The sequence below is a fragment of the Lepisma saccharinum genome, chromosome 13, assembly GCF_977018435.1.
Source record: "Lepisma saccharinum chromosome 13, izLepSacc3.1, whole genome shotgun sequence".
Lineage (NCBI taxonomy): Eukaryota > Metazoa > Arthropoda > Insecta > Zygentoma > Lepismatidae > Lepisma > Lepisma saccharinum.
This window is the reverse complement of record NC_139241.1, coordinates 45,699,044-45,714,858: the sequence shown is the minus strand read 5'-3', so window position 1 is coordinate 45,714,858 and position 15,815 is coordinate 45,699,044.

The window sequence follows — 15,815 nt, the reverse complement described above, 5'->3', positions numbered from 1 at the left end:
ACTTTTGTAATTGAACAGTATCAGTGGCGCAACCACAGGGGGGGAGCATTGCCCCTCCACCAACATTGGACCGAAATGAGTTCTAGGGGAACATAGACAGCCAAGTGTACCTGCAGGTACACAAATTCAAAATTTATGCAAATAAAAACACTTTCCAAAAAAAAAAAAATTTATTGCTCGCTTCGCTCGCAGTCCCTGCTTTTCTTGGTCTTATCAAGTTCAGAACCCTAGCTAGGGGGCGGCGGGAGTTGGCCCTTGGCGCCGAACGATCTAAACGAAAATAAGCTGTAAAATTGATTGATTGATTGATTACGTACAGAAAGGCTAATCGGGACTGAACCTACAGTTAAAATTGGGATCCGAACCACTGTGCCGTGTGCCTCCACCGGGTATCGAATCCGTGACCCCTTGATCACAAGGCGACGATGTTACCACCAGGGGTGACCATCCCCCACCCCCCAAGGTCAATGGCGGAATCCCCCCCTCAAATCTCGTCATGCGTCCCCCCTAAATCATTTGGTAATCCACATGAAGTATTTAATTATGATAGCGTGTCTACTGAAAGCTTTATTGAACACGATACTTGATCTGCACATCCTCATTAAACAGCGGTTTCCATCACCCAGCTATACCGAGGATTCATTACTCCTCAAAATATTTTGGTGAATACGTAATAATTTATTTTATTTTAATACAATAGCCTGTTAAACTGTCCATATTTTTAATGGTTCAAATTTTCGAAATAACAGAAAGCTAACAATCTCAAGTGTCATAATTATATAAATATGTATTTAAACAGTGTTTGTGGTTGGAGAACAAGATTTCAATAACCCACAATTTGGGTATTTAACACAAAGTCTTATACAACTTAAGATCGACAATTACAGAACCCAGCTAGAAATTCCTAAGGTCGGGACGAGAATATATTAAGGTGCCTCCTTCAAAGAACTCGCTCCCTCTGCTTGGGGTAATTACATTTTTTTAGTAATCCATAGCAATAATTACATGGATTTCATCTTCAGTGCAAATTTCACTTGCTAAAGCAAAATTACCCTGCAACAATAAGTTAGAAATGCGAATTTGACACTATTTATTTTCCTGTTTTATCGAGTAATGTGCAAGGCGTTACTATGAAGTACACAGTTAGTACACCTATTTCAGCATAGCCTACAGGGATAATAGAATAATATTGCTAATAGAACCACATCATCTAACTGACTCACATGCTTTAAATTAAGCATTATACCGACACTAAACATTATATTTTAAGAAATTATATTATTAATAAATATCGAGAATATTGTTTGTCTTGTAATGTAGCTACGGTATAATTCTTCACAATCGTCTCATGAAAATGCCAGTAAGACATTTTTGCAACGCAACACTGCGAGCGAAGCGAGCAAGAAAATGTTTATATCCATTTCTTTGCAGGCTTGCAAGAATATAAATTTAATAATGAGATTTCAATACTTTTATAGGATCCCTCGATATTTACTCTTTTCCAGCTTCTCTTTTCTCATGTTCGGCGCCGAAACGTGCGCATACCATATCGCTAAATATAGTTCCCAAATATAATGTTCGAACCCTAAAGAAATCCCTTGACAATGTAAGATTTTACACTTTATTAAGAGCTCCATATCTCTTCGCCTCAAATTTAATATTCAATCCTTCAACCTAGATATTACTCCCTCCAAAAGGAAAAAAATATCCAAACCACATTTTCCGCTACAATCTGAGACGTAATATTAATACTTAAGAGTTGGATATACCCCCAAATTTAATGCTCAGCCCCCCTAACTAAAATTCCCACGATAATCTAAGATTTAACAATGATATTCAATAGTCGGATATTGCCCCCCTCCCCCAACGTTTAATTCTCAATACCCCACCAGAATCAACGTGTCGATTTAAGACCCAATGTGTAAGAGTTGGATATCCCCACTTCCTTAATAGTTAATAATAATATTACCCGTTACAATTTCCTTGACAGTCTAGAATTTGCTATTTTTGTAACAGCAATGGATAGTTAATAACGTAATTCAACTTGTGCCAAATGCTGAACTGTTTCACATCACATTTCCATCACAAAAAATCGTCCTTCCCCCAAACAAAATTGCTTGGCCATAACGTGAGTTCACAAACCCACCTGTGGGCATCATCGCTACCTCTAAATACTTCATTTTCCTCATCTAATGGATTAAATATTGTGTACCTAAGGTGGAAATATCTTTACATTTATTTTGGAAATAATATATAAATGTTGAATTTTATACTTACATTAACGAAAAATATCCCCCCCCAAAAAATGTCGATGACGCAATCTGCGCCACAATCCCCCGCCCCCTGTGGGCACCCCTGGTTACCACTACACCAACGGGGAGGCACAAAAGTTGTAAATGAGAGAATGTATTGGCGTGTCGTGAAATTATTTGCACCCTATTAAATTAATCTTGATTTCAGCCTGCAAAAAAATTGGATCCAAAAATTTTCTTGATCGCTTCGCTCGCAATTTATCTTTGTTCTCTGCAATGCATTGTAAATTACCTGACAGAGAAATAAGACTTGTCTTAATTGATTTTGTTTTCAATGCATGAACAATTGTTTTGAGGAAAGGGAGCGTGCACATTTGACAGACAATTTATGTAATTTTTACTGTTGTTTGATTGTGAGATGGATGAATTGGTTGTGTAATGCATTTAAATAATATATGTTGTATAGAGCTACATGTATTAAAGAAACTTTGTATACGTACAGAATTAGTGTCCGCGTCGCTCCATGTTGCATATATGTGAAACATATCGTGCATGAAAGTTATACATGTTAATGTAAAAAAGAATTATATTTGGAATGCATTTATCAAGCATTTTCTGTCTTTCAAGAATAGTTTGTGTGCTTGTTTTCCATTATTAGTGTGGAATTGAACGAGTTGAAAAAAATAATTCAAATCGTTTGTTCGAACACAAATGCTTTAGCACCAAAGTCTACCCCATTTTGCATAATTTACATGAATAATAACGTCTTTGATACTACTACTACTACTACTACTACTACTACTACTACTACTAATAATAATAATAATAATAATAATAATAATAATAATAATAATAATAATGTTGGTTCCGGGTTCGAATCACAGCTTGGACATGGATGTTTGCGAGTGTTCATTCATCAATTTCATCCCCGTCTTCGCAAATTAGACAAAAGTGGCAGAAGAAGCGAAGTAAAATAAAGCAAATCAATAATAATAATAATAATAATAATAATGGTATAATAATAACACTATTATTATTATTATTATTATTGGTAAGTTTATCCCGGTACTTCCCCCCCACAATAAATCGTGGTTGCGCTTCTGAACAGTACGTACATTGTTATTCAGTGGCGTAGCAAGGGGTGTGCGAAGTGGGCGCCCGCTCGGGGCCTCGCGTCTCATGAGGTTGATACAAAAAATGCATTAAGTAGAAGTAAGGTAGAAAAAGATGGAAAAGGCTCATTTTTGAAGGCAATAAAATTACAAAGATTCTGTTTTTATCTGGCTTTAAATTCTAGTTAAACGTTATAATACGTCAAATCAGAGGTGCAACGTACAGGCGGGCGGGCACTAAGCCTAAGGGGCTTGGAAAAAGTAAAAATGATTGTGATATTTCTCACGTGAAACATTTACTCAAAAATTCACGATAACTTGCGTGGACATTTTTACCCATATATTATTTTGTCGAATAAGAAGCAATTTATCTTTTCCTTCCTTCTTTCTTTCGACCTTGCTCTCGCGATTCTAATATGTTAACAACAATGCACCTCCAACTGCCACGAAGCAAGTGCAAGGCATTTAAATGCTTGGATTGTTTGCAAGTCAAGAAGGCAATTGATAATATAAGCAGTTCTTCCTTCCTTCCTGCAGCTTCATATTTCGGCTCCCGGAGAACAGAGAAAGACATTTTTTTGGGTGAGTGAAATTATTAAATATAATTTTCTTCAGTAATGTATTATTATTTAAATATGATAATTTGCTGGCGTATCTCTATCGATTCACATTGAGATTTCAAATTTAAATACCGATTGGGCCTCACATTCTAATCTCGCCCAGGGCCTCGCGATATGTTGCTACGCTACTGCTGTTGTTAATGTAAATGTATTTGGTTAGATTCGCAACAAAATGTTAAAATTTGGAAAACAGAGCTACAACGGTGATAGAATGGGGCCTGGCAACTGTGAAATAGTCAAACTATCCGAACAGCCAGCCTACTTGCGATATTTACAAATAACATAAATAGGTTTTTTAAGGCGTAGTCAAGTATTTACTTTGTTAACTAGAAGCAACAGTCTTTCTTTGAATGATTAACAGTTTCCTTATCAACCATTATCATTAGGAAATAAGTCCTCTTGGGATTATGTTTTAAACGTTTTATTTGTATAAAATATATTTTTGCTCTTGATTAGAACACTGTTTCATACATTCGTTTAAAGCAAGAAAAGCTGTCGGCTTTGTTTCTGTTTTTTAAAAATACTCAAACTTGGTCAACCCTTGCTGTAGCCCCTTCAGCTCCACCTCCTCCACCTGAGTACGCCGGTGAGTATACCTGCATGAAAGTGAGTACACTAGCAGTCCAAGGATCCTGGTTCGTTATCGTACAAACACATATAGCAGCAAGCAACACTTGACAATGTTTCCTTGGGGGAGCCGATGTTGTCACTGGAACGTCCACACTGCAACTGGCATTGCCACCCACTCCAACGCACGCCTCCTCGAAGACGATAGGCAGATAGATACAACTTTCAAGGTCACCCGCTTGTTCACTACAAGTACCACGCAAGTCAACGTAGGATGTATTAACAGTCATTTGCTATGGTGCAAATAAATAAAGTTAACACTCTACGTTGAGATTTTTCCAGTACTATTGTCCCTGCTTCCTCAGCACCTCCAAGTATGATTTGTACAGTGTCTCTCAAAAGTTTTAGGACAACGACATTTTAAACTAGGCAACCCAAATTACACAAGCCCTTGGTGGGTTGCATGTAGAGTTAGGCTCAATTTCAGGGTTGCCACATGCACATTAGGTATTTATAAAATACGCGAGAGAAAGATATCCAAATATTATTGCATAAAACTAGAAAAAAATCAGTATTACATTTGTTGCAATACTCTCAGAAAGAAACAACATCGATTTTATAGTATTTCACTGTTGATGAGTCTACACAAAGGAAAAGTGGAGAGAGGAAACGAAAGGGAACAAAGGAGAGGAGAAAAGAGAAAGCAAAATGAGAAGAGGAAAAGTAAGGAAGGGAAGAAAATAGAGGACAGAGGAAGTGGATAGGAGAAGTAATGAGGAGAAAGGAAAAAGATGAGGAAAATGGAGCAAAGAGGAGAGAAGAGAGGAAGGAAAACGAGGTGATAGAAGAGGAGGAAAGGAGTTTGGAGAGGAGAGGAGTAGATGATAAGAGGGGAGTGGAGAGTAGAGTAAAGGAGAGAAAAAGAGAAGAACGAAAAGAAGAGGAGAAGAGTGCAGTGGAGTCGGAAATATAAGACAGGAGAGCAGATACGAGGAGTGGAGAAGAGTGGGATGGAGACAAGAGGCGAGAAAAGTAAGGAAGGCGGTATGAGATAAAAATAGAGGAGAAGGACGGGAGAGAAGAAGGAGAAGGAGAAGTTAAGAACAGAAGGAACTGGAGACGAGAGGTGAGAAGGGGTAGTTGCAGAAAATACGTCTCGGCGTCAAGAACTGATGCATTGATAAAATTATCGACATGAAACATTCATTAACATTTTATAATGTATTGGAGAATGTATTAGATCGGTGCGAAATTCCTTTTGGCCGAGTTCAGAGCAAGATAAAATCTTCCAAGTAAGATCTTTGATTTTACCTGCGATTATACCACTAAAAACATGAATGTAATTTTCATATTTATCCAATTTTTCTCCTCTTCTCGGTTCGTTGAAATTTTGTTATTTAACATTTCCCCTCCCCCATCGTTAATTCCAATCTGAATCATTCCGTTTCATACGGCGTGGACAATGAACGCAATGGGGTATGTCTAAAACGTACGAAAAGTTTCTGCCACCGGAGGGGTTTGAACCTACGACCATCAGATTATCAATCCTTAACGGTAACCACTACCCCACAAGCTTTCGCTCCTGAACACAGGTAGAAGGAGCTTACCAATGTGAAATGCAGATCCAACCCCCCTCCTACATGTCATGAGCAAAGAATACTTGTTTGTAACAAAGAAAACGAAGGTAATACGACTGGGCGAAAACATTTAATGGAGAATTCCACATGATGGAAACTTTTCAGTCGATATTTGTGAAGGTATCTTTGCATTGAACTCGAGTGGAAAAGGGGGTAATATTAGTGTGTCCTGAATTGCCACAAATATAAATGGTTATTTCATTAATATTTGTCAATGTCTTTGAAGCAGAACACAATTATCGTTAGAGTATCATAATTCAAGATCTGATACGTGAAAATATCCCTTTAATCGTGTGTCAATTCATTTATTTGTTTATTTTTTTTAGTAAATTCCAGTTTTAGGACAATCTAGCCACTATACACTATTATCACAAATAATGTTGCCATGATCTTGTTTAATAGAACAAGAATTAAATAAAAGAGAACACCTCGTAAGAAGGATCGAACCTGGTACCGCTAGCAGCCTATATCATTTCATTCAATTCTCAATTTCAGGACTTTTCAGGACAGACAATCACAAACAACATTGCCCGAGCCGGGATTCGAACACGGGACCCCCGGCGTTGTAGCGCGATGTGCTAACCACTCCACCACGGGGGCCGACACCACTACACCACGCCCTTACCTTCCGTTGAATCAACAATGTTTAAATATTCTGTTCCTCCAATATTGTAAATGTCCTTGGATATACATGTAGTTGAATTTTACTTTAATTTTGAATTGTTTTTTGTAGTATAGCAGCTATCTTCGAGAATATATTTTGGAAGTGATGAAGAAAAACAAGAATATTGGTAGTTGTTGTGAAAATGCTAGTTACTTCTTCTAACTTATTATGTTGATTGGACATTATTAATGAAAAATATCTTGAGTCTTGAACATTGCAGGGCGATGTTCTCTTCTTGTGATACTGCAACATACGAAATGCTTGTTTTCTGACGCAAGTCTCGTGTCCAGAACAGTCTTATGTATTTGCTGTTACGTATGGTAACACGAAATAATTAGAGCGGTTGCGAAAACGTTTGCGAACTGCCAAATGTGCGAGACGTTATACGTAAACAGGCGGAAAATTGTATTCATAAAATCACATCACATTTGGCAGTGTTAGTCAATAGAGAGTCGTGGAACAGTGTGTTAAGGTGTTGGATTAAATCTTTCTTATTTTACTATTTCGAAGAACAACAATTTTTGAGGTAGAACAACAGTCGTTCCGTTCCGCTCTTTATTTCTTATAAATTCTTACACATTCCTTTAATTGATTTAAAGAATAAATAAAAGTATTGCTTGCTTTTCTGTCATTGGCCTAGACAGTGGAATTATGCGTGAAAAGTTCCTGAAAGCTCAGATTGGTTAAACCGTTTATTGACAATCGTGAACTTTTCGTTTAATAGATAATATTTGGTTTTATACGACGGGAGAACATTGGTTGAATTTCCATTCTTGCTCTTTTGAGATAATATATATATACTTCTACAGTAGCAATCGCGTTCGGGAAAGGTTAAAAATGACTTGGTATTCAAAGGCAGATAAGCTTGGTAACCTAGCTTGTTCGCGTTCATGAGTCACGCTTCACAAGGCCGCTTCTTATCGCAAAACATTGTGCGTCGATGCCCAGCGTCTACACCCAGCAAATTACAAGTGACCAGAGTCGAATTTTAAAGAAACTCTGAAGAATAATAGATTTCATCAAAGGCGGCTACGTGGGCACTATCTCAACATGCAATAAGTAATGATTCCTGCAAACAAAAATGCTTATTGAATGAGTACTTTATGTTTGTATGTGCTTTATCGTGTAACATGTAAGATACTTATTGGGATTACCGCGTAGTAGGGCAACCGATCCATGAAAAACAAAATAAAATTGAATGGTTGGTTTAATATAGATAAATATTTTTTTATTAATTTTTCCTCATTCTCTTGTTTTTCTTATTTTAAAAATAACAATAACGCATGGCTCAAGAACTCTCGAAGAGCCTTGGCCTATCTCTCGACTGCCAGTCTCCCTCACACAATCCTTCCTAGTGATCTTCAACCAGATGGGTGACGTGGGATCAGGACGTCGAACCCTCAACCATTATGGTTGTTATTCACCTGATGTTTACATTTTCGTTCCTGTTCGACACGGTCGGGACCCTACTTCTGGTTTTGATAGAGTAACATGGATTATAAAGATGTAAGGGTAATACCTTGCAGAAAAGACGACAATCATTGCGTGGCTTTTGGTTGCAATATGAGGTCCAGAACGAATAATTTTTCTCAAGTATCTGTGAATCTTTTTTCCACACAAAGCGATACGAAAACTCAGTGGATTCAAGCAGTAATGCAAAAAGACTACGAACCACGACATGAAAAACTACGCCCTAGACACGTCACTTCATCGCCGTTAAATAAACCCAATGAAATATTTAAGTGTTTTTAAATTATAATTTTCTAACGCACATATGTTGGCATAACAAATTTAAAACGTAAATGTTTACAACTATGCATGTTATTATCTGTGGAAGAAAGAACAATTAAGAGAGCTGTGTTCTAGTAGATACACAATGTCGAAAAATTAGCCATTCTGATATAATCAGAGTACATTTCATTTTTTTGTTTTAAGTACACTTTATGCACAGTAAGGCTATTCGGGACTCAACCTAGAGTTTAAGTCACATTGTGCCTCCACCAGATATCGAATCCTGGAACACCTCGATTACAAGGTAGCGACGTTACAGCTACGCCATCGAGAGGCTTCGAAGTATTGGAATGTTTATAAATAATGTAAGCTTTATTTCAACCTGCCGAATCCTCCAACTTCCTGTATATTCGTATCATGTATGGAATTGCCTGTTTTTTTTTTCGTTTTCGTGGAATTAAAAATCTACTGGCGTAGCTATATATTGATGAAGGAATTGGGAGCATAAAAGTCGAAACATTAATTTGCCTCAAACATCGCTCTGAAGCTCGCAAGTTGAACGCTCATTCACCCCACATTCCACCGGATGCAGAGCCAAGCAACCAGAATTTTCCACTCGGCTCTGCACACTCAGCAAGGCAACGGCCCTCGCCAGCGGTGAGTGCACCTCCACTGTAAATTTCCATCTGCATCCAGGGATACCCCAGGTGCACAGTGGAGGTACAAAGTCCACCAACCTATGACTCAAATCCAATGTATAAAACCGCTGGAGACAGTAAATCGATCTCTCACTTCGCTCCAATATCACCACCAAACTGATCGACGAGAAGAGGACGACGGCCTGCTGAGAGATCGCGACACTACGAGGCGGCAACAAGCGAGAAGTCCATAAGCAGTCCGGATTAAGCCAACCGAAGAATCTGCAAGAATAAAACAAGTCGCCGAATTGCCTGCCGTCTCTTATCGTCATCTTCGATCTCTCCAGCGGACACCTGTCACCGTCGCCGACGCCAGAAGCCCAGGGCCAGACCAACAGCAAGGGGTGAGTAGCGTTCAACAACACAGGCTCCCAACAATCCTTCATCAGCCTCCTTAAGGGTAGAGGTGGTTAGCCAAGTCAAACTTAAGACCTATAGTATTTATCTGAGCTACGTCCCGGCGTGACTCGATCCCGTACCTTACCCGACGTCACGCTACAATATATTAATGATTAATTAGAATGATAATTATCAAGAATGAGAAGTGGCCAAACATAAATTAGAACCAACTTAAAATACACGTTTATGTAAAAATTGATCTGTGGTTTTATTAATGAGAAATCAAATGTGCACTTTATAACTATTAGGTTAAGTAGAATATGTTTGTTTTTCATCGGTGTATTTAATCTTCCTTTTACCTTTAAGAATATATTATTATTTACTTCTTCTTTAATATAAAAAATCTGTAGCTTAATTTATAGGCGAATGAACGTTCTTGTTTAATGTATATACCAACGAAACCATTGGGTTCGATACCCGGTGGAGGCACATAGTGGTTCGGATTCCACTTTAAACTGTAGATCGTCCCGATTAGCCTTACTGTGCACAAAGTGAACTTAAAACATCAACTCAAAAAAAAAAAAAAAAAAAACGAAACCATTGGTATAGAGGATCAACATTGTCTCAGTAAAGATTTCTATTGTTCCATAAATCATCATCCAATGACTCCGGGAACTGGTCAATTTCTACGAGGTATCTTTAATTCTCTGTCACTTAAAAATTTCAAGTGATCCATTTTGTATCCGCTCCTTTTTAACAAAGTAAGCTCGAAGACAATCTGTATTCCACTAACTTATATTGGAAACTTGGTCAAACCGGAAGTTATTTTATCGCTTTCGATAATCGAATTATCTGATCGACTATTTTTTGTTTACCCAGGAACATCCCCCATAGGAGATTTACGAGACCGGGTTACGCTACTCACTCGTAGCTCCCCAATTTCCTCACGATAGTGGATTGCCACCGGTCCTATAGGCTATGTAGACCGAGAACCCAGAGACTGAACCCAGGCGGACTCGAACCCATGCCGTCCCGCAGTCGGAGTCCAAAGCACAGCGCCTTAGACCGCACGATCACGGAGGAGGACTTTTCTTATTTTACTTTTGGCTAATCGCGAGGATGAGGATGAATAATGAGTAGAAAAATAAAAAGAAGGTCACGCACAAAGAACAGGACTGGTCTTCAACCTCTTAGGTGACGAATTCAAGCCCTAAATATGAGGATTTCAACCTTAGACCTCATTTTTTTTTTAAAAAATATAAACAAAATTACTATTTACACTAAACTTATTATCAAGGCCAAAATAGTTTGTAACTGTGAAACTACCCTCTGAATGCAAATTGACAACATGTTTTTTTTTCTTTCTTCATGTGAGTAAGAATTAAATGTGTAGCACACAGAGATACTTCTTGCGAAAACAATTAACTGTGCCCTGTCCCAGCATGTCTGGAGCAAAGCCGCGCATAGCGGAAGAGAAGGGGGAAGAGGGAAAGGGGACCGAGTGGAAAGAGCGAGGCAGTACACGCTGCTGGAAAGGCTGGCAACTGCAGTGGATCTCCTCCCTCCACGCAATTCCGTTTCTCTCATGTGTTCATCGCTGCTCAGATACTTGTTTTGTTCACCTGCTCCAGAGATAAGTGGGACAGAGTGTACTTCGCATACATGTAGCAAGTAAGGCAACTTATCTCAGAATGAAAATTCCACAGAGTTTTCAAACGTTTGTTTGAGCAATGATGACTGGACACGGATCTAGTGGTCTAAAATCATTTGAAAACTTGAATGTATCTCTTTACAGATACCAAGTTATAAGGAACTATTTCGTAGATGTTCATGAAACCGTTATAAAATTACAAAAAAAATATATTCACAACCTTAGATATACTAATACGAAGAAATAAATTCAGAGTAAGATTTCAAATGCATGTGTATAAAGTAATTATAGAAGTATAGAGCAATATGAGAGTATTGAACTTTTTTTTCTTGCAGGATAACGTTTACAATATTGAGGCGAAAGAATAATTAAGGACGTATTATATTGGTTAGAGTTCTTGAGAGCATTGTAAGCGGTACGAGGTTTGATCCTCCATACGAGGTGTTCTTTCTTTTTCTTTTTAAAAATATTTCTCCTTCTATTAAACAAGAGCATGGCAACATTATTTGTGATAATAGTGTATAGTGGCTAGATTGTCCTAAAACTGGAATTTACTAAAAAAAATAAACAAATAAATGAATTGACACACGATTAAAGGGATATTTTCACGTATCAGATCTTGAATTATGATACTTTAACGATAATTGTGTTCTGCTTCAAAGACATTGACAAATATTAATGAAAAAACCATTTATATTTGTGGCAATTCAGGACACACTAATATTACCCCTTTTTCCACTCGAGTTCAATGCAAAGATACCTTCACAAATATCGACTGAAAAGTTTCCATCATGTGGAATTCTCCATTAAATGTTTTCGCCCAGTCGTATTACCTTCGTTTTCTTTGTTACAAACTAGTATTCTTTGCTCATGACATGTAGGAGGGGGGTTGGATCTGCATATCACATTGGTAAGCTCCTTCTACCTGTGTTCAGGAGCGAAAGCTTGTGGGGTAGTGGTTACCGTTAAGGATTGATAATCTGATGGTCGTAGGTTCAAACCCCTCCGGTGGCAGAAACTTTTCGTACGTTTTAGACATACCCCATTGCGTTCATTGTCCACGCCGTATGAAACGGAATGATTCAGATTGGAATTAACGATGGGGGAGGGGAAATGTTAAATAACAAAATTTCAACGAACCGAGAAGAGGAGAAAAATTGGATAAATATGAAAATTACATTCATGTTTTTAGTGGTATAATCGCAGGTAAAATCAAAGATCTTACTTGGAAGATTTTATCTTGCTCTGAACTCGGCCAAAAGGAATTTCGCACCGATCTAATACATTCTCCAATACATTATAAAATGTTAATGAATGTTTCATGTCGATAATTTTATCAATGCATCAGTTCTTGACGCCGAGACGTATTTTCTGCAACTACCCCTTCTCACCTCTCGTCTCCAGTTCCTTCTGTTCTTAACTTCTCCTTCTCCTTCTTCTCTCCCGTCCTTCTCCTCTATTTTTATCTCATACCGCCTTCCCTACTTTTCTCGCCTCTTGTCTCCATCCCACTCTTCTCCACTCCTCGTATCTGCTCTCCTGTCTTATATTTCCGACTCCGCTGCACTCTTCTCCTCTTCTTTTCGTTCTTCTCTTTTTCTCTCCTTTACTCTACTCTCCACTCCCCTCTTATCGTCTACTCCTCTCCTCTCCAAACTCCTTTCCTCCTCTTCTATCACCTCGTTTTCCTTCCTCTCTTCTCTCCTCTTTGCTCCATTTTCCTCATCTTTTTCCTTTCTCCTCATTACTTCTCCTATCCACTTCCTCTGTCCTCTATTTTCTTCCCTTCCTTACTTTTCCTCTTCTCCTTTTGCTTTCTCTTTTCTCCTCTCCTTTGTTCCCTTTCGTTTCCTCTCTCCACTTTTCCTTTGTGTAGACTCATCAACAGTGAAATACTATAAAATCGATGTTGTTTCTTTCTGAGAGTATTGCAACAAATGTAATACTGATTTTTTTCTAGTTTTATGCAATAATATTTGGATATCTTTCTTTCGCGTATTTTATGAATACCTAATGTGCATGTGGCAACCCTGAAATTGAGCCTAACTCTACATGCAACCCACCAAGGGCTTGTGTAAATTGGGTTGCCTAGTTTAAAATGTCGTTGTCCTAAAACTTTTGAGAGACACTGTACGTCTCGTGAGGATTCTGGTCGTCTGGCCATTGTCCTTCCTGCACGCTGTTTTGCGAGCTTGTCAGAGAGTTCCAGTCCTTCTTCGAGGTGAACCAGTCCTTGCCGTATTCGACCTCGATGACTTCTCGAACGTTGCACGGGACTCGAACCTTCAGCTCTAGAAACTCAGTCCAACACAGGGTTATCTTAGGGTAGATGTAACTGGGAAAAATAAGATTATGGTTTAAATTTATACACGGATATTACGATTCAGAATTTATGCAAACATGTAGGATGTGTGTGTGTGTGTGTGTGTGTGTGTGTGTGTGTGTGTGTGTGTGTGTGTACATATCATTGTTTGGAAAAACTACTTACTTCTAGCGTAGTTACAAGTAACAATTACTTTTGATAAATTATGCTACTAACCGATGGCGGCGATTGGGTAACAAAACTAGTGGAGCAAGGACAATTTACTTTCCCTTGGTATATAAGGTTTAGCATAGTGCGGGGACAAAAGTGGCCAAAGGTGGGGGGCAATTGCCAAGACGGAAACAAGACTTAGCACTATTTCGTCTCGATTCGTCAGCAAGAAAGCTTGTTTCGTTTTCGGTGCCGTTACATTTTACGAAATATTAAAAATATACTTACTAAAACAAAACAACAGCGAAATATTTTTTTAAATATTGCAAACTTGTCAGCCCTCTTTAATATATTTGAACAAGTGGAAAAGTAAAAGAATTCTCATTCAGTTGAAAATTATCATATAATTTCATTTTAATCATGTTCTCGTTTTCATCCTTAAGTGATAGCCTATTATTGTTTCGTCTCCAATTCCGATACTGTTTTTACTTGGAAATCTAAGAGAATGAATGAATGTTTCCCTTACTTGTCAAAAGCACCAGCGTTCTTCATAGCATTTAGTTGAGACTTTTGGACTCCAGTTATGCGTCTTTTCCTCAAGGGAATAGTCAAGGTCCAAAGTGCCGTGTCACCAGAAGTTGCCCTAGAAGCAAAGGCACAAGTCGAATAATATCAATTTATGTGAAAAACGAAAGAGGGAGAGAGAGAGAGAGAGAGAGACGTGTACTTCAGAACGGTGATGTCCCAATTCAGGAACTCTGACGAAAGTTTCCAATTCAGGAACTATGACGAAAATTCCCAATGTCAATGTCACTAAGGGAGTTTTGTGGGTTTTCCTTTGTCGTTTCATGCAATCATCAGTTATGCTCATCGCCGCGATTAGTTTCACGTGGAGGGGCCTCCCCCAAGGCGCAGTGGTAGCGTCATTGCCTTGTAATCAAGGGGTCCCGGGTTCGATACTCAATGGAGGCACAAGTGGTTCGGATCCCACTTTAAACTGTAGGTCCAGTACCGATTAGCCTTACTGTGCATAAAGTGGACTTAAAACAGCAACTCAAACCAAAAAATCAACTCAAGTGGAAGAAATGAGGCAGTAAATATAAAAAATACAAATTCTTCAGTGCGTATATCATTAAAAGAAACGATAATAATAATAATAATAATGAACCTAATTCATACACAAAAATTTAGAGTTACCAAGATCATTCTATGCGTATATTTTCTCCCGTATTGTCACGATAACAGGACGTGGTCAACTGTCTAGAATGTTTGTTAATATCTTCACGACCACTGTACCAAATATCATAGCAATTATCACATTCATAGAAATGCTTTATGTAAAATAGTCAGACGTTGCAGCGAAAACTCCATTTACTTCCATTATAAGCAGACGAATACCATGCAGCGAGACAGACACCAGCGCCTCTAGCGGTATCATATTCGAATGGAACCCGCCAGAGAGCCCAGAACAGTGCCATTTTCCACTCTACGTATTCAACGCGCTGTAGTTACCATGTTATGGTTCAAAGTAACAGAATGAAGTCAGCTCACCGATAGACCTTCCTGACTCGACACTTACAACAGGCAAATGCTGTCATATGGAGTACAACTTGGTGATTATTGTTTACATTCATTTCTTAAAAGTCTGCAAAATGGCGGCAAGTTGTAGAAGTGGTGCTGATCGTCGTCCTGTTTTTCGAGATTTTTCAGTGTTTATTTTCAGTTTGTCTTTAGTTCTGGTGTACTCGTGTCTCCGGCGTAGTGTTTCCTCCGCTGCATCAAAGGATTCTGATGAACAGCTGTGGTGGAGATGTGCAGAGAGAAGTTTTTCGTTTTCGACACTCGCGGCAACTGGTGCGCGTGTGTACGCCATGGCTTCGTCCAGCAGCAGGGAAAAGCACTCGGCAGGTAAGGGGACCCCAGTCCGGCACTTTCACCTCCTCTGCATGGCCTTGATGTGTGGCGACGTACAAGTGAATCCGGGACCTGTGAAAACGTTGGCAAATTTGTCTGTGTATTACCAAAATACACAGAGCATTAAGAATAAGTTTACTGTTGTGCTGCTTTTGCG